This window comes from Bubalus kerabau, chromosome 11, assembly GCF_029407905.1.
Source record: "Bubalus kerabau isolate K-KA32 ecotype Philippines breed swamp buffalo chromosome 11, PCC_UOA_SB_1v2, whole genome shotgun sequence".
In the NCBI taxonomy this organism is placed as follows: domain Eukaryota; kingdom Metazoa; phylum Chordata; class Mammalia; order Artiodactyla; family Bovidae; genus Bubalus; species Bubalus kerabau.
In genome coordinates this window covers 8,255,316-8,274,736 of record NC_073634.1, presented here as the reverse complement: position 1 = coordinate 8,274,736, position 19,421 = coordinate 8,255,316, and the positions used below count along the sequence as shown (strand labels likewise).

Genomic DNA, 19,421 nt, shown 5'->3' with positions numbered 1-19,421 from the left:
GGAAGATTAGCTGCCCAAGGTCACACATGTAGAAGTGGAGGAGCCATGTTTGAACCAAGCATTAATTTCAAAGCTCAACTTTTCTGATTTTAAATCCAGTGTATTTTCTAAAGTATTACAGATGTATTCCCATTTTATGAGGGCAGGTCTGGAATTTATTACAAAACAAAATCTTGATGAAGATCCTGGTATAATATTAAAGAAAGAGAAGGTCAGAGCCCTTAATTATATTAATTTAAAATTAAAGATTTGAAAACAAAATACCATGATTTAGGAAATTACATCTGCTGCCCTATTTGAATTAGCTTATAAAATGTATATAAATTTAAAATAGAGACCACTAAAAATTTCTTTCTTTAATCCCTTTTAGGAAAACACTATTATTTAGGGGGGGGAGGGTGGGTGGGAGCGGAGAAGGTACTAAGGCAAAAGAGAATGGGATTTTAACAATGTTTTCACTGCTGGACATCATTTTCCAATAAAACAAATTTGAGTTTATTAGTTGTGACTGTGCTTTGAACCTGAGCTAGCTTAGTCTAGTGGTCACTGAAAGCATCCCCAAATGACTGTAGAGACAATATGAACTAAAGAGCTCAGTACTGTTGAATTTAATCTCCTCTGCTTCCTTGCACACCCTTTTCCCTCCTCCCCTCCCCTCCAGAAACCCCCACTTTTTTTTTCAAGGTTGGGGGGGTGGGGCGGAAATTTTGAACCTGAATCATCCAGATAGCAGTTTCAGTTTTTCTTTTCAGCCATACCTTAAAGTTGAGAAGGGCTGCCCTTATTCCCACTTCTACTTCCCATTTCTGGTTTGAAGCAGGAGTGGAGAGTTGAAAAGGCATGCATCCTGTGCCCAGCTCCCTAGCTTCATTCTTAGAGCTGAGTCCCTGAAGAGCTGGGGATTCAGTAAGTTTACAGGGACAGATGCCTAGAGGAGCCGAGCCCCTTCTCAAACTCCATCTCTGTCCCCTCCGTCCCCTTTTCTTCCAATTCTCCACAAGCTTTTGATCAGCTTCTGGGCATGTACGCCATTCCTCAGGGCCTTTAAAATAAAGACCATCCCTTTGAATGGCGTAACAGTTGCTTTCCTTTATTCACTTAACACATTGTATTGATCACCTCTTAAAGACAAGAGCTCGTGCTGGTTACCACAGGGAATGCAAAGAAGAGTAAAGCGTGAGTTGTGCGTGTTATTGTCTAGTGGAGATGAGACAAGTACACATGTATAAAAGGAAGGCTTCCACACTGGTGATTCCCAAGTGAAAGAAACCATATTTGGGACCAGGGTGGGTGGATGGTGGAGGAGGGAAAGAGGAAAAATCGAGTTTTTTAAAAAAGGCTTCCGTGGAAAAGGTGGCCTTTGAACTAAGCCTTGAAAGATGAATGGGATTTTTACAGACGGTGGGGGTGGGGTATTGAGAGGACATAGCGGCATCTTGGGCAAAGAAAGAACTGGAACAAAGGCTTTCATGGTGTCTCTGAAAGATGCTTTTATGAGTCATGGTGGAATTACCTATACCAGATACTTCAAAGATTCAGAACTCTGTAATCATGAGGTGCTTTCAGTGACCGAGATAAGCTTTCCACAGTGAACTCAAGTCAAAATTATATCTAATCTCCCTTAAATATAGACACATGTTAGTTACTGGGGAGAAAGTCTGTTGGAATAAAATAGTAAATATTCAGCTTCCTGTCTCCTACTCCTCTGCCCCATAGCTTCACATGGCCCAGAATCCATTTCTTTGGGTTCCAATAGGCGTTCTACTTTATATTCTTTGCAAGTGGAACTTTGAAGTTGTAGCAAATGGATCATATCATACCCATCAGCTTGTTCAGTGAGCATTCACCGAGCATTAGGCAGCCTCTAGGTTAGGTGTCAGAGAACAGTTGCTTTCAAAGGTTTTCTACCACAACTCACAGTAGCAAGTATGTTTAACATTGCAACCCACCACATCATTTGTGTGCACACAGACTCATAACTGAAACTAGAGTCACAAATAACACTTGCCCGCATTATGGGAGATGTACTTTGGTATTTTATATTCTATTTTTTAAAAATTCCTTATCCATGGGTTGAAACCTGTAGTTTAGGAGGAAAACAAAACAAAACAAAAACAAAAACCTACCATAGTAATTCAAAGGAAAGTGGATTTGTAGGGAACTTGAAGGAGAATAAGCCATCCAGATCAGGATTTGCTATAGGAAGAAGCTGAGGCTGCGCTATTGAGGGGGAGGCAGGTTTCCTTGGTGGCTCCACCGCCAAGAACTCGCTCCCAAAGCAGAGACTTGAGTTCTATCCCTGGGTCAGTAAGATCCCCTGGGTTGAGAAGGAAATGGCAGCCCACTCCAGTATTCTTGCCTGGGAAATCCCAAGGACAGAGGAGCCTGGGGGCTACAATCCATGGGGTCACAAAAGAGTCGGACACAACGAAGCGACTGAGCAACAACAACAAGGGTAGGGGAAGAGACCTTTAGGGCAGAAGCGCCTGTGAAAGTCATCCTGGAGAAGTGGACTTTCAGAAGGAGAAGGTGAAAGGGAGGAAAGTCCATATGGAGTTCCGGAAGGTTGTGACTAGAAATAAGGAGGGAATAAAGCTTGGAGCTTGTTGGATGAAGTTATTAACTATTAATAACTCATCTGGGGATGGACTGCACCCCTCTAGGCTGACGGGGAGCCAAGCGGAGGAGCCACTAACCTCGTAGTCTCCATGTCGAAGGCTTCCCAGGAGCGCCAGCGGGCCTATTTGGTTGTCTTAAAAATCAATCACCTTCTTCCAGGCCTCCTTAGGCTCCCCCCATGAAGGGTTAGAAAGCGGCCCCTCATTCCTGATCTTGACCCTCAGCCCTTTCCTCTAGCTCCAACAAAGCAAACATTTTCAGGCCTGTCCCCATTCCTTCTGTACTGTTGGAAGCGGTTTACCAGAAGGAGAGGCGAAACTGGTACCCAGCACCTCCACTGGGCGTGGCCTGAGCCCTGGGCGTGCTGGAGCCCATTGGTCCAGAGCAGTCCTGTTGGCTGCGCTCCTTCTCATTGGCCGAAGGTGGAGGATGATTGGCTGCGGGGCCCATCATTGGCCCAGAGCACACATGCACAGAGCGTGGAAAAGGGCCTCCCCAGGTGCAGGGATGCGAAAGTTTACAGCAGAGTGGCTGCCAGGGCCAGGGCAGGAGGGCTGCGCCCTTGGAGGGGCTGGTGGCCAGTGAGAGGTGGGAATCAGAACAGTGCTGAGCACAGGGAGCTGAGGTGTGCATCCCTTTGTGGTTCCGTGAGTGGTGTATCTTGGAGGGTGGGGTGGTGGGGAGACGGCTTAATTCAGGGCGCTGAAGCTAAGGACCCAGGTTCTCAAACTGGGTGTCAGGATAATGGGGAGGATGCGCACTGGATGTGCAGACGAGCTTTAACCAAGGGTTTTAACCAAGTGCCTTTTGATGACGATGAAAATGAGTCTTGTGTGTGAGGAAATGATTCCTTCCTGTGTTCCAGATTCTCTTCTGTGAAAATGTAGGAGGGTTATAAAATGCTAAAAGTCTATTTCGGGAGAATGTCCTTGTGAACCAGAATGGATCTAATCAATGGCACTTTAAATTTAGCAACTTGAACGAGGCCCTTTGGCATAATTTTGGTTAAAATAACAGTCAAATTAAGAAAAAAAACTCCCTAAAAATGAAATACAGGATTTTTTTTTGGGGGGGGCGGTGGGATAAAGCTTTGGTGGCAAAATCAGGGCCATAAAAGATGATTTTAATATCATTTAATGATAACATAATGTTTCCTTGTTTTGTTTTAGAGTGGAACCCATAAAACTTATTTTAGTGTTGCCTTTTCTCTTTTGTTTGGGAATTTAATTGAGGTTTCTGAATTCAGCTGGCTCCAGTCTTGCTTTCTGTTTGGCCCTGGGCAGCTCAAGATCTTTCTCATTTCCTATTCTCAGTCTTGTTTAATCACTTATAAAATGACGGCACTTATACCGGCCTACCTCATAAGGTTGTGATGTTAAGTAATGAAAGTGTCAATTGCTTCGTGAATGCCAAACGCAGTTCTTTTATACCCTTTACTTCCTTCAGAATGTCTCTTTATCATAAACAGGGAAGGATACAGAAAGGTCACGTTGGGCCAGGTCATCCATCTGGTGCAGAGTTCTGTCCCTGGCAGTAGGACCCAGGGACCTTTTTGAGTAGAGGTCAGTAGATTTTCTTAGTTGTACATCATGGTTGAGCAGACAGATATGTCCTTACTTACAGTTGTACTAGTAACGTGTAGATATATTAACCATTACATAATCTTTGATGTTTCGCTGAGAATGTATTGAATTACCACCCATTACATCAAATGACTTCATTTGGCTCTGTGGGTCTCATTAAATTATGTCAGGCTAATCATAATTTAGTTTCAGTAAAAACAAAATAACACAGTTATACCAGGATGAGAGGGTACCACACCATCAGAGGAGCTTAATGGATTTTAGTCTATGGAAACAAAATACCTGGGGATGTGAAATACCTGGGGATGTGAAATACCTGGGGATATGATAGGGGCTCTGAGTGTTCCAGGTATTTCACTGGGTTGTCCAAGGACGTCATTAAGGTCAGTGGGTGTGAGTGACAAGGCTGTCTCAGAGAGTATCGATGACCTGTCCCTAGGAGGCTGAGACCCCCTGCCAGGGACCTTGTAGAACGGGTTTCCAGAGTAAGTGGACTGGCAGCAGGAAGTTATCTCTGAGTCCTTCCAGCGTCACAATTGTATGATCATTCCTATCACATGTGAGCAAGAATCAAAGAGCCAATTGCGTTCACTTGTGTATTTTACCCTTTGCAATTTCTCTACTCACATGTGGAGAAGGGCATGGAGGGTACTTAGGCTTCTTCACATTAATATCTTCCCAGGAGGCTCGTTGTTAGCTGAGGTAAACAACAGTGACTGTAATTTGGTGACCACACTCACATAGCAACTCAGTTTAGAGCTATGTGCTTAACTTGAACTGAAATAATTTTATTTTTCCTTTTTTTATGGACAGGAAATTAGTTTCTGAAAATCCTCTGGAGGTTGTAATAGGAGTCTGTTAGTTTTAGGTAAATTTTTCTTGTCATACCTGCACTGTTTACCTGAGTTATGAAGTGACAGACCAAATTTTCTGTCAGTGTTCATTGAAATGATAATTAGTAACCTGGCAGTTTAGATAGAAAAAGGCTTTATTCTAGCCAGTCATCAGCAGTTCTGGGGAAATAATCTGTCTACTTTTGTTTTAGAATTTCAAGATATATTTATTTTTCTATAAAATGTATCTTGAGGAAGAAAAGACTTAGGGCTTAGAAAATAGTTTTGAAGTACAAAGGTCCATATACTTACCTGTCACTCAGGCCATCGCTTCTCAGGCTACCTGCATCTAGATAACTTGTATCTTGATAAAACATAGATTCTGATTTAATAGGTGCAGGGCAGGGTTGTTACTGTTGTTCAGTCACTCAGTCGTGTCTTGACGCTTTGGGACCCCCTGGACTGCAGCACAGCAGGTCTCCCTGGTAGGGTTATGAGTCTGCAATTTTAATCAGCTCCCAGATAGAACTGCTGGTCCTTAGACCAAACCTTGAGTAGCAAGAAGTAAAAGAATAAACATTCCTTTGAAAAGAAGCTCTTTAAAAATTTTGGATCATCTTCTTTTTGTTTTGAGAAGGCTCTGCATAATAACGTTACAGTTCCACAGTGCTGGGAGGTTACATTTTGATGCAGCATTTATTTTATTTTTGTGAATCTTCCTAATACAATTTTGATGAGTGAGGGGGTGGTTAATTGTATCCTAGTGGGGATATAGTGGGAAATAAACATAAAAACCTAAGTAAACAAAGTTTATAATAAATGGGCTAATCACTTTTTATAGCTTTACAGTTCTTGTCAACCCTTCAGGGACAGAGTCCTTCTGCATTAAGAGCCAGTGCTTAGAGTGACTGGATTTAGAATTTTACAAATACTCTGTGTTTCTCAGGAATCTCACAAACGTTCCTGTAGGTGCCCAGGACTCAGACCAAATGGTCCCATTCTCTTTATGAAGAAACTAGGGGTAGTGTGGTGCAGGGAGGTGGCCGTGATGGGGGAGGGGGTAACTATTTGCAGAATTACTGCACTACCCTGTGGCCATAGCTGCAAACTGCACCTTTCCCAGTGTCCTAAAATAAATCACAGCTCAGCTCCAGGTGGAACCCATGGTGGGCTCAGAGCCTCTGGGGGGACCGTCCCTCACTCAGCAGAGTGCCCGAGTCCATTAGGCAGTCAGACTTAGCTGCTGTTTAGCCATGTTTAATTTCCAGTCCTGTTTCATTAGAAAAATAAGTGCAGATGAGACTGATTATGTGAGTAAATACAGCACAGTTGACTTTGAGTGTACTGTGAGCTTGGCGGGAAATTTATTTACTTTATCTTCTTAATGAGGGTTTGTGTGCATGCACACACATACACACACATACACACACACAGATTTTCGTTCTCTGAGATAGGCATGGAAGACTAGCTGATAGGAGCACGCCAGATTGGGCTTCAGCAATTGTGACTATTTCAGATTTGGAAGACAGAGCTGACTTTTCAGGAATGATAGTGACTAGTTTAAATTGTGCAGCCTGGAGACATGTGTGACCCCCTCAGAGGAAGTGCTCACCTTTGCTTTTAGCCTGTTCTTTGGGGCAGCACTTTGCGTTTGTGCTTTTAGTGGCTGGAATATTGCCTTCTACCTCATAATCCAGTGTTATCCAATTGCATTTAACCATTTCCTGTAGTAGGCAACATTAGAATCTGTGTAACTTCTTCAGGTAGGGACTAAGTGAGAGGGAAACAGCTGCCCCCAGGCATGGAGACAGATCAGACCCAGCAGAAGGAAGCAGGGGTTTGGTTATTGCTTAGATTTATACTGTTATCATCAAATTAATGTATTTTCTCTCACTTTGGAGAAAACATTATTTAATGACTATCAATAATGATACAGATAACGGAATAGCCAGGTGATTTGCACAGCTTCCCCAGTCAAGGAGGAGGGGCTCTGAGTCAGTGGTTTGCTGTGTTGGGCCCTAAGTGGAAACAGTGACAGATTTTATTTTCTTGGGCTCCAAAATCACTGTGAATGGTGACTGCATCCACAAAATTAAAAGATGCTTGCCCCTTGGAAGAAAAGCTATGACAAACCTAGGCAGCATATTAAAAAGCAGAGACATTACTTTGGTGACAAAGGTCTGTATACTCAAAGCTACAGTTTTTCCGGTAGTCATGTACGGATATGAGAGTTGGATGATAATGAAGGCTGAGCAAGAAGAATTGATGCTTTCAAATTTTGGTGCTGGAGAAGACCCTTGAGAGTCCCTTGGACTGCAAGGAGATCAAAGCAGTCAATCCTAAGGAAATCAATCCTGAACACTCATTGGAAGGGCTGATGCTGAAGCTGAAGCTGTAATACTTTGGCCACCTGATGTGAAGAGCTGACTCATTAGAAAAGACGCTGATGCTGGGAGAGATTGAAGGCAGGAGAAGGGGGCAAGAGAAGATGAGATGGTTGGATGGCCTCACCGACTCAGTGGTGATGAGCAATTCCAGGCGATAGTGAAGGACAGGAAAGCCTGGCATGCTGCAGTCCATGGGGTCGCAAAGAGTCCGAAATGTCTTACTGACTGAACGACAAACAACAACAGCAAGAAGAAACACCAAGCTGTTCCTTTGGAATAAAAAAAAGCAATTGATAGTGGTCAGCTAAATTCTGAACTTTGGCTATGTAATTCAGAATTGGGGCTTGACTGACGACATAGGCTGGCCTGACTCTGCAGTTCACTGAAATAGACGCTCAGGATCCGGAATGGGTTGGTCCATCCACTTTCTGAAATGTGCCACTTAGCCTTTCTTGTGGTCCACAGCAGCAGTGGAAATGAGGATTCCTTGGATGGGAGGATGTAACTTTAGAGACCATCTGAGCCCAGTATGTAAGCTGTCTGTCATCCTGAGGGAGCAGGCTGTCGCATCAGCAGTAATGGGGAAACCATACCTCGTCAACAACCTCCGTGTGTTAGCAGTGTTCACTCTTTGGTGGAAAATTGAACAGTTAATAGTTGTATGGCTGGCTGTGGAAGTTCAGCATGAAGCCTTTGCTTGGCTCTCATTGTCTGGGCTCATGTTGGGGTGAGGAGGGAGCATCCATGCTATTCCCAAGCACCCTGATCATCTGCTGGTCATAATATTGGCGCTCAGGACAGATGTTGCCTGCAGAGGCTGCTGAGTCCTCAGAATCACCTCCATGTGCTCGAGTGGGCGGCTCGGCTGGACTCTCCCGTTTGTGTGTGTGTGTGTGTGTGTGTGTGTGTGTGTGTATGTTTTCATCAAAGGTAGATCCTTCCCCAGAATATGGTATGGCTTCTTCTGAGAACTAAATCTTTTAGGTGACTGTCCTTTAGAGTGTGTCTTTGTTTTTCAGTAAGTAGACTTTAATCTTTTAGTACGAGCAGAATATCTGAGAAAAGTATCTTATGGGAAAGCAGTGAATTTTACATACCACTTTAGTCCCTGCCTCTCCCCTCCCACCCCGCAAGTTGAATGAAAACTTCAAGGCTGAGTTAACAAGTTCTGAATATGGAAATTAAATATTTATAGTAGAAAAAGAAAGTATGGTAATTTCATTTCTACTATTTAGGTAGATAATTAGTTACATAAATTGATTTCTATTCTTTTCTTTACTGTTATCCCTCAGCAGGATAAAAGTAATGTTTTAGCATCCTGAAATAGTATATACAATAATCTAACACAATATGTATGCCTAAGCTGCTCTTCATATCTCTCTTTCTCTAGATTTACAGGTTTCTGGATTGAGATTATTAAGCCGGACACATTTTTAGCCCTTGGTGTTTGTGTACTTAAGCTTCAAATGGATTATTTCAAATAATCTCAGTAGGGTTTGTACCTGTTTTACTAGGGAACCCAGTGGAGTACATAAAAGAGTACCCTCTCCATTATGGAGTTTCAGGGAAGATTTCCTGGGCAAAGTGACATCCACTTTGAGTTTTAGAGGATGAATTGGAGGTAGGCTAGGAGAAGAGGCTACTGCAGGTGCACTAATGTAAGCAAGGTCGAGAGGTGCAGGGCAGTGTGTTGTGACGGTCGCTGTGACCAGTGCAGGTGGGTTGTGGGTCTGAAGCATTCCAGGTAGGCAGCAGCAGGAGGGGAGGTTGGGTGCGGAGGGCCCCACATGGCATTTCAATGAGCTTAGACATTGTCCAGTAGGCCGGGGACTGCTGTGTGAGCAGGGGAGCAAAACGGCCCCACTTATATTTTATTATTATTTCTAGAAGGCATTTGGCATGGGTGAGTCTGGGGGCCGTGATGGGCCATGTCTGGAGGATCAGGTCAGGCAGGAAGGATAGAGGGAAGAGGAGGACTAGAGAAATCTGTAGGGAATTACACTGGAAATTTTGCTGATTGACTTGTTGGGGGAATAAGGGAGACTGGGTCGGGGAGGGGGCAAATATGCCTTTAGGATGTTTGGCTTGTGTGATGAGGTAGGAGTATAGGAGGAGGAGCAAGCTGAGTGGGGGCGGATGGAGTGTTTGGATCTTAAAATGTTCCATTTGAAATCCCTGTGGACCATCCAGGTAGAGTTGCCTGGAGCAAGTTTGCTGTGTGGTGGTGACCTTTTGAAAGAAGGCAAGGACAAAATAAATATTTGGGAGTTATCTTACATAGATGCTAGTGACAGTCACGTGGTTGGACAGGATTATAGGAAGAGGGAGGGGAGAAGACGTTGGCTGAGGACCCAGAGGAGCCGTGGGTTGGAAGGCAGTCTGGGCAGGAGGTTGAAGAAATCGTCAGAGACATGGAAGCCTGGAGAGAGTGGGGTTCATGGTTGCCTGCTTTGTTTTATGGAAGTATGGTTGATTTACAATGCCGTGTTAATTTCTGCTGTGCAGCAGACTGATTCAGTTATACATATGTATATATTTGTGTTCATATTCTTTTCCATTATGGTCTGGCATACAATGTTGAATATAGTTCCCAGTGCTGTGCAACAGGACCTTGTGGTTTGAAACTGAAACTGTTCGTCTCTCAGTCGTGTCTGACTCTTTGCAACCCCGGCCAGGCTCCCCTGTCCATGGGATTCTCCAGGCAGGAATACTGCGGTGGGTTGCTATTGCCTTCTCCAGGGGATCTTCCTAACCTGGGCATTGAACCCGGGTCTGCTGCATTGCAGGCAGATAGATTCTTTACCATCTGAGACACCTTGTGGTTTATCCCTCCTGTATATACTAGTTCGCATCTGTCCCCACAGTCCATCCCTCCCTCTCCCTGCTTGCCCCAGTGGGCAGCTGCTTTAGAGGAGTCACCTAATGTGAGGAGGCTGGGGTGGTTTTTTGATTCGGAAGAAATTGGATGAGGCTAACTTGCCAGGAAAAACCAGTGGGCTTTTCTCACGGTGAACTGTTGAACACAGATTATTAAAAATGTTTTCAAACAGACAAGACTGGCAAAGGCAGGTGCCCTGGGACGTTGCTCTGATATTTAACAGCAGGATCTCCTTAGAAGGGCGCTCATCAGCCTATTTGGCCTTGGGGTTTCTTAGCTTTTCTTCATAAGGAAGTGCGGTGAGCCCTTTACATGTACGGTATCTCAATTAATCTTCCTAACCTGTGAGGCCAGTTCTGTTACTCCCAATTTTATAGAGAAGGAAACAGTACCTTGCCCAACATGCCACAGCCAGTGCAGACAGAGCTGGGGGTTTAGCCAGGTGGTCTGGCTCCAAGGTCCTTCCTTGTGGCCATCATCCCATCGGAAGTTATCTCAGTATCTCTTAATGACAGGCTTATAGGGTATGGGTTCTGAGGTCCCTTCTGATGTTATTTGTAATTTGTATGTGTGTGCATATGCACGTGTGTGTGTGGTCTCCAACAGGTACAATAAGGTATATATAGAGAAACATCTTGAGATTTACTTTCAGCTTTTTAATTCAGGATGAATAATATACTGTGACCAATTATTGTATATTTCAAATAAACGTAATTCTAATCAAACAGGCTTTCCTATGTTAGGATTGTCTGAAAGTCATTGTCATTTTAGGTACGGCTCTTTTTGTCAGCATTTCAAACACATAAAAACTTTGTATCCTTGTAAAACCACTAATTTGACAAGTTTTATGGATGAAGAAAATGGTCACAACTGTTCACCCCACCTGGTCCAATCTACCCCAACACCTAAATGTAATTTTATTAATAACAGAAATGATGCAGCAGACAAATTAGTAAAACTACCTTATGAAAGTAATTTGAAACTGAGTAAGTGATTCTTTTTCATGCAGAGTTTCTTGCAGTTTCTTCTTAGTTTCTACATAAAGACAGACTGTCTCTTCAAGCTCTGTTACTGCTTCTATAAAAAGTGTTACCTTGATGACATAGAAAGGGTAAATAGGCTTAATTTGTGTCACAAGATATTTGGGTGAAGTAAAGTTAATAGATTCTTGGCATAAGGAATTGTGACATGTTGAAACAGGTGACAAAAATAACTTTGAATGCCTCCTTTAAAAATCCTTGAATAAGACAGTTTAAATTTTAAGGAAAAAAAATCTGCTTGGCTGATCAAATTCCAGAACACTGCCATTTGATAATGGGAAGGGCAGAGGTTTGGAGCCAGCCTGTGGTGGGTTCTGACTATGCCATTTACAAAGTGTACTACCTTGGACTAGTAACCTAACTTCTCTGTTTCCTAACCTCAGTTTCCTCATGTATAAAATAGGCAATAATGCCTATGCAACTGATTTGCTATGCAGATTAAATAAGATAATATAGCCCAGCACACAGTAGGTCCTCAAGAAGTGGTAACTTTATTATTCATTCTTTTTGCCCGGTCTCATGGTTGCTTAATTTTTTTTTTCTTTTTACTTAATGTTTTGATTAGCAATTGTTTTCAATGATTGTATCCATTCTGTGGCTGAAAAGATACTTAGAAGCATTTATGTGAGTCAGTTTGTATCTTAATTTTTAGCTGATATCTTCCCCTTGCCCCAAAGGTCTGTGCTTGTGTTTATCTGATGACGGCAGAACACAGTCTTAGAAGATGGCCTAATGCTTTTTTCTCTTGAGGGCAAGGATTTCTTCTTCTGGCTCCTCAGTGATAATATTAAACTTTATGAGTCCTGTGCATTGTGAGCGCTAAGAACTACCTGTTTTAAACATTTATTATATGTGTTTTAGTTAAGATAGAAAACAGTTAAAACCGGAACTTCAAAATTGGTGAAGCAATTATATTATTGTTCAGTTGAGATAGACTTAGGAGCAATGGCTATAGCCCAAATGGCAACATTTATATTCTTTTCTGTCGGTACAAACTGCGATCATTATTTCAGATGGATAACTATACCTTGACCTCGTATCTCTACTTCGGTCCATACCCATATGCCTGCTCCCCAGTCTTCGGTCATAGAATGACCCCAGATTCTCCAATGGGATGACTGTTCCTTGTGGTCTTGGTAGAGTGACATGAAGTCATGTAGCCCTCATTTCTATAGACTCTAGATTTCCCTGCTTTCTAGTCTCTTTATTTCCTTCTTCTTTCATCTCTGCATTAATCACTGATGTAGAACATGGGATAGCTTTACATCATATTGCTGGATCCTGGCAAACCTGGAGATGAGTCATGAAGTATTTCTTTCATACTGTAATGTGAAATCAACCTCCCCTAGGAGTTGTTTATGACATCTCTTAGGTTTATCTCCCTACAGGTAAGTTAAATTGGTGAAGCAGGTTAAATGTTAGGGCTGCAATTTGTATCAGCCAGCTTTTGTCAGGTGATGCTCTGGTAACATACACCCCCCAGATCCCTGGCTTATAGTTGCAAATTGTTGTTCTTATCTGTGTTACATGGCAGGTGATGGTCAGGTGTACACTAGTGTCTTTTTCATTCCCAGACCCAGCCTGACAGAGTGCACTCTTCTGAAATATGCCATCCTCTCAACAGAAGGGACAGAGACCTTTTGCTGGATGTGGAGTCTGTCATATGGCTCCCATGTCATTGGCTTAATAAGTTGAAAGGTCAAGCCTGACATCAGTTGGAAGGGAAACTATCCTTCTTTTCCAAAGCAGTACTGCAGGTCACATGCCAGTCAGCAGGGATCCATGTTCTCTTAAAGGGAGGGTGATGAAAAAGTGGAAAGTGGAATAGTCTACTATGTAACTAATCAGTGTGTATCTGTGTGTGTGTGTGTGTGTGCGCGCATACGTGCATGCTTAGTTGCTCAGTCATGTCTGACTCTTTGCAACCCCATGGACTGTAGCCTACCAGGCTCCTCTGTCCACGGAATTTTCCAGGCAAGAATACTGGAGTGGGTTGCCATTTCCTTCTCCAGAGGATCTTCCAGACCTAGGGATAGAGCCTGCATCTCTTTCATCTCCTGCATTGGCAGGCAGGTTCTTTACCACTGCACTGGGGAAGTCATATACATGTGTGTGTGTGTGTGTGTGTGTGTGTGTGTGTGTATGCATGTATGTAGACTTCCCTGGTGGCTCAGTGGTAAAGAATCTGCCCGCAATGCAGGAGACCCAGGTTCGATCCCTAGGTCGGGAAGATCCCCTGGAGGGGAGTATGGCAACCCACTCCAGCATTCTTGTCTGGAGAGTCCCATGGACAGAGGAGCCTGGTGGGCTGCAGTGCATAGGGTTGCAGAGTCAGACAGGACTGAAGCAACTAAGCAGCAGCAGCGTGTATGTAGGTATAAATGTTTCTATGTATATATATATACACACACATATATATGTGTGTATATAGTTAATCAGTGTTTTTAGATTAAAGAAAAATAGCAAGATTCAAAAAAGTTTATAGAACTGTCTGGTACATATTCTTTCATATTATAGAAGATTTCTGTCTTTTGGCCTGTGGTTTTCTTTTTACTGGTATTTATCATCTCTTTTGAATTTTCACTTTGGAAAAAAGGGACAGGTGATAAACCCCAGTGAGATGTTTTCATCCAGAGGTCCAAAGCTTCTGTGTTACAGACTTATAACATTAGGCAAATTGTTTTTAAAAATATGTGTTTATTTAAACTTTCATCTCTAAATAATTTGCTTCCACCATGTAGAAAAGAATACTGTTATTCAATTACTGTGTCCTGATTTGTAAATTAAATAACTTGACTTTGCTTGCCAATAATTATAATCAAGTTGTAAATGAGGAGCAAAATCCATATACCTTGGAAGGGAATCAGGCAATAAATTATCTGCTTTACAGAAAAAGTCTCGTTAATGCCTTCTTTAACTGAAGCTTTACATATAGCTTGAACCTAGTTTTGATGTTTGAAAAAAATGTAAGTAACAAAAGAAGATGTGTGAACCACAAGTACCTGGGGAGTGATAAATAACCGTTGATGGGAATTAATGAGTGTGTGTTTACTGGGGTTCTAGAGTAGAGAGGATGAGGGGAATTTCCTGGGTCTTCACAGGATTTCTCAGAGCATAGCCATACCCCGGCCCACTTTATTCCTTACGGGTTTTAGAATAGGCAGGGTCCATATTCAGATCTTTAGAAAAGAGCTAAATATAATGCTTTTCTGAAACATAGGACAACTTGCTATGTATTTTGGGGTTATGTTACGTAAGAAACATGTTCACTATTGTTGGAATAAGATGCTCTTCTACATTAATTCTAATGAAATTGAAGAAAGAGAGTCCACACCAATATTGTGATGTGCTTAATGGTGTTTAAAACCTCCAGGAGACTGGGCCAAAGTAAAAATATAAACTTTATAAGTGAAAATGTAGTCATTACTTTCAGTTTGTGTGAGCATCAAGATGCAATATTTTGAACCAATTACAACTGCTATATAGTACTTTGAAAAAGACCCATTAGAGAATTAAAACGTGAACAAATTAGTGTTCTTTAATGGGCCTAGCAGAAGATCTTTGTTGCTTCAAAATCTTTTCTAATTCTCATCACTTAACCTTCTTGGCTATATAAGCAAAAGATTTTTCCTTTCGCATTTTCTAGAACTGTGTGTATTCCAAGAAACATATCTCTTAAATAGCAGATAGTTGAAACATCTAATATAAACTCTGAATTTTATATGTCTACATCTCAGATGGAGATGAATAAAAATAAAAGAGCAACCTTTTTAGTTGCCAGTAATTATATATTGATGAAAATATGGATGACTAATAATTTGTACTTTATTTTTTGTATTTGCAACTTTGCTGAATGTATTCATTAGTCTTGATAGTTGGGTACTGGTGTGTATGTGTGCATGTATATATGTATTCTTTTGAATTTTATATATGCAAGATCAGCTGATTTGCAAATATAGTTTTGCTTTTTCCTTTTCAATCTGGATATCTTTTATTTCTTGTTTGATTGATCTGTTGGAACCCCCAGTACAAAGTTGAATACCAGTGGTGAGAATGGATATTCTAGACTTGTTCCTGATCTTAGGGGGAAAACTTTCATTCATGTGCTATTCAGTGCGATGTTGTCTGTGGGTTTTCATAGATGTCTTTTTTATCAGGTTGAGGAAGTTTCTTTCTGCTCCTAGTTCGTTGAATGTTATTATCATGAAAGTGTTTCATTTTGTCAAAGGCTTTTTCTGCATCTATTGATCTGATCATGTGAATTTTGTCCTTTATTGTGTAAATGTGATTTATTACATTGACTAATTTTTGTATGTTGAACCAACCTCGCATTCCCAGAATATCTCACATTGTCATGATATATAATTCTTTTGTACCTTGCTGGACTCCTTTTGCTAGTAATTTTGTTGAATTATTTAAAAATACAGGCATTTGTCAGCTTCTTTTTTATTATTACAAACTCATGAACACTCGGGGAGAAAAATGTCGGTACATGACTCCTTAATGGGAATATGGAAGTTTCATTTCTGCTCATACTCTTAAGGACTGCCCTTTGAGTGATAATCAAATTTCAACATATGCCTACCTGAGCACTCACATTCAGAAACTTTTATATGATGGTTATCCAAAGAGCTTTACCTCGAAACTTGCTTAAGAAATTCCCACACCATGTTCTTTCTTGCCTGACACATTCCGAGTTTAGGTCCTGACCTTGTGAAAGTCAGTCAGTTTTGTTTGTTTGTTTTTGGTCTGAATTCCTTTGTTTTTATTTGTTTTTTTTAATTTGAGTTAAATTTTTTTTACAGTGTTGTGTTGATTTCTGCCATACAAACAGTGCAAATCAGCCATAACTATACATACATCCCCGTCCTCCCCAGCCTCCCTCAGTTCCTCCCATCCCATCTTTCCAGGTCATCACAGAGCACAAGGCTGGACTCCCTGTGCTACACAGCAACTTCTCCCCAGCTGTCCATGTTATGCTTGATAGTGTATATATGTTGATACTACATTCTCCACTCTCTCCCTCCCCCACTGAGCTTTGTTTTCTAATCAGGAAATAGGACTATGAGAAGCAAGTGAAACATATGATGTGAATGTGCTCTTAAGATATTATGTGATGTTAAGATAGAATTATTTATATTTGCTTAGGTATGTAAGTGTAATTACTTAGCAGTGGGTTCACGAACTCAGATGCCTTCAGGGACCAAGAAGATGCAGTAATTGTCTGCACGTGCTAAGTTGCTTTAGTTGAGTCAGACTTTTTGTGACCCTGTGGACTATAACTCGCCAGGCTCCTTTGTCCATAGTATTCTCCAGGCAAGACTGTACTGGAGTGGGTTGCCACGCCCTCCTCCAGGGGACCTTCCTGATCCAGGGGTCAAACCCGCGTCTCTTATGTGTCCTGCGTTGGCAGGTGGGTTCTTTACCACTAGCACCACCTGGGAAGCCCCAAGGAGAATTGTCTGAAACAGAGACATAATTAGACGCGATGGGGCCTGTGGCCAGTTGAATGCTCTGACACCTTGTTTCAGTACCTTCAAATTTAAAATAAAATGAAGGAAACAAGCCGACCCCTCACTGACCTGGCCAGACATCACACATCTTCTTCCTCTGTGGGATTCCTGGTATAGCGAGTCAGTAAGAGAGTGTGAACCCTGGGTGACTGGTTCTAGCGCCACCATGGAGAAGTTTCATAACCTCTCTGTTTTATTTTTTCATTTGTAAAAATGCAGATAATGTACACCTTGCCTGCTCCAAGGGCTGTTGTGAGAGGCTGAAATGAAATAACATGTGGAAATGACCTGAAAACGATTGTTGTTTACATCGTTGTTGTTTAGTTGCTAAGTTGTGGCCATCTCTCTGTGACACGATGGACTGTATGTAGCCTGCCAGCCTCCTCTGTCTGTGGGATTCTCCATGCAGTAATACTGGAGTGGGTTACCAAGGGGTCTTCCTGATCCAGCGGTTGAACCCGTGTTCCCTTCATCGGCAGGTGGATTCTTTACCACTGAGCCACCTGCGATTAAGGCTACATAAATGTGAGGACAATTGTTTTTTTCTGCTTCTGTAAATCTTAGCATTTCAACAGAGATACTCTTCTTGTTAAGAAGATTCCATAGCCACACATTGGAAAACTCCAAAAGGCCAGCTAGTAAAGTCCCCTTTCAATAGTATAAGCTTGGTAACAGATGCAAAGCCTGTTTGATGTATTTGCTGGATTTGAATGGTTACCTGCATTTTCCTCTTGACATTGCAGTAAAAAGAACTATGATCTTGTTTTTCTCACCATTACTTTCTCTTAGATATGTGAACACTTTCGACAGTACCAGCAATATGGCTCATAATTCTCATAAACCAGAGATGGAATCTGTAAGCATCTTTTGTGGTTTCCCTAACAAATAGACAGAAAGTCAGAACTTAAGCTTTCTTGGTTTTCTGGTGTTTGGAAGAGTGATTTCTGTAGTTTGCGGATGGTGGTAAATCAAGTGCCAATATCTTGAAGCCTCTGTGGGAGGTTCTTCTGATGCCCGATCTAACTTGTGGATCAGACTCTGCACAAGATTTGCCTGGCCAGAGCAGCGTCTGTCTCCTCAATCTGCAGGGCATTGTCATAGGAGCTCATGATTACGCTTATTGAACTGTGCACGAAACACTCAGAAGAGGTCATGTGGTCTCTACTCTGAAAAACATGAAGTCTGGTTGGAGAGAAACCAGTGTCCATGAAGTAGCTCTAGAAGCTAGACTCCTGGACTGTTAGGTCCGTGTGGACGGAGACTTGGGGTCATCTCTGTAGCCCGGTTTCCTCATTATACAGTGGAGAGCACTGTGCCCAAAACACAGTGTTAATATCCACAGTGCAGTCCAGGAGTTCTTAAATCTAGCTGCTTCCCGGAATCACCTGACATTCAGAGTCTCTAGGGTGGGGGACCAGGGGTTTGTACTGGCTTATGAAAAACCCACAGTCTCAGGCGATTCTGGCATAGCCAGTTTGCTGCATGGATTTGGGAATGGAAATGGTCCAGCTGGGAGTGGTTTTGGAGTTTAAGGTATAGAAATCTCAGTGAAAGGCCAAAGGCCCTGATGGAGAACTTGCGTGTTTGCGGTCAAGGGATAGGAGAGCTGTTAGGGAAGGGTGTGGAGTTGGGAACTGGCGTGGCTAAGGTGATGAGAAAGATGTTTACATCAGACCAGCCTCTTGTATAGAAAGGGGTTGAAGGGGAGTTCATACCTTTGCTCTGACAAAGAGCTATGACAGGCTCAAGACATTCTGATGTCACTTTGACTTGTGTGTGTGTGTGTAAGGTTTTAAGGAAGTATTTGATTGCATTACAAGTAATTCTGCAAACCTGAATTCATTGTATTTGACTAAGCATAATTTTTTGTTTATCGTTAGTGTCACGGTTAACACAGGTGTCATTTGGTATCGATGGGAGGTTGATTCCAGGACCCCTGAGGATGCCAAAATCCACCAATGCTCAAATCCCTTCTACAAAATGGCATAGCAGGTCGGCCTCCACATCCGCAAGTTCCATATCCAAGGATCCCCGGTTGGCTGAATGCTGCTTCTGCAGAACCTGTGGATACTGAGGGCCACCTGTGTCTTCCGGGCCTTCCCCAAACTGGTTTTAGAGTAACACTGATAGTTTTGTGTGTTAGTTGCTGTATCTATTGGTCATAAAGTAATTGATATGCTCTATGCTAATAAATGTGCATAAAGAAGTGTGCTATGGACCAGCAGTGAAAACACAAGCTTTTATAAACTATCCTTTGTTGAAAATAATTTTATGTCCTCAAGAAAGTGAGTTATCTTGATGACATTTTAAATATTACTAAAGATACATGGTATTTTATCGACACAAATCTTTCATAATAAATTAATGTGTCTAACCATTGGAAAAGACTCTGATGCTGGGAGGGATTGGGGGCAGGAGGAGAAGGGGACGACAGAGGATGAGATGGCTGGATGGCATCACTGACTCGATGGACGTGAGTCTGAGTGAACTCCGGGAGTTGGTGATGGACAGGGAGGCCTGGTGTGCTGCAATTTGTGGGGTTGCAAAGAGTTGGACATGACTGAGTGA

At 42.2% G+C, this 19,421-nt stretch overlaps 1 protein-coding gene and 1 long non-coding RNA gene across 2 annotated transcripts in view; both read left to right on the top strand.

Annotated features, from left to right (window-relative positions):
* The window catches only part of AFF3 (ALF transcription elongation factor 3), a 582,468-nt gene that overhangs the window by 2,952 nt on the left and 560,095 nt on the right, over positions 1-19,421 (top strand). The window lies entirely within an intron of this gene.
* Positions 3,106-19,230, top strand: LOC129622786 (uncharacterized). Its single transcript, XR_008700133.1, has 2 exons — positions 3,106-3,244; positions 18,734-19,230. It is a non-coding gene; the product is annotated as an uncharacterized LOC129622786 (long non-coding RNA).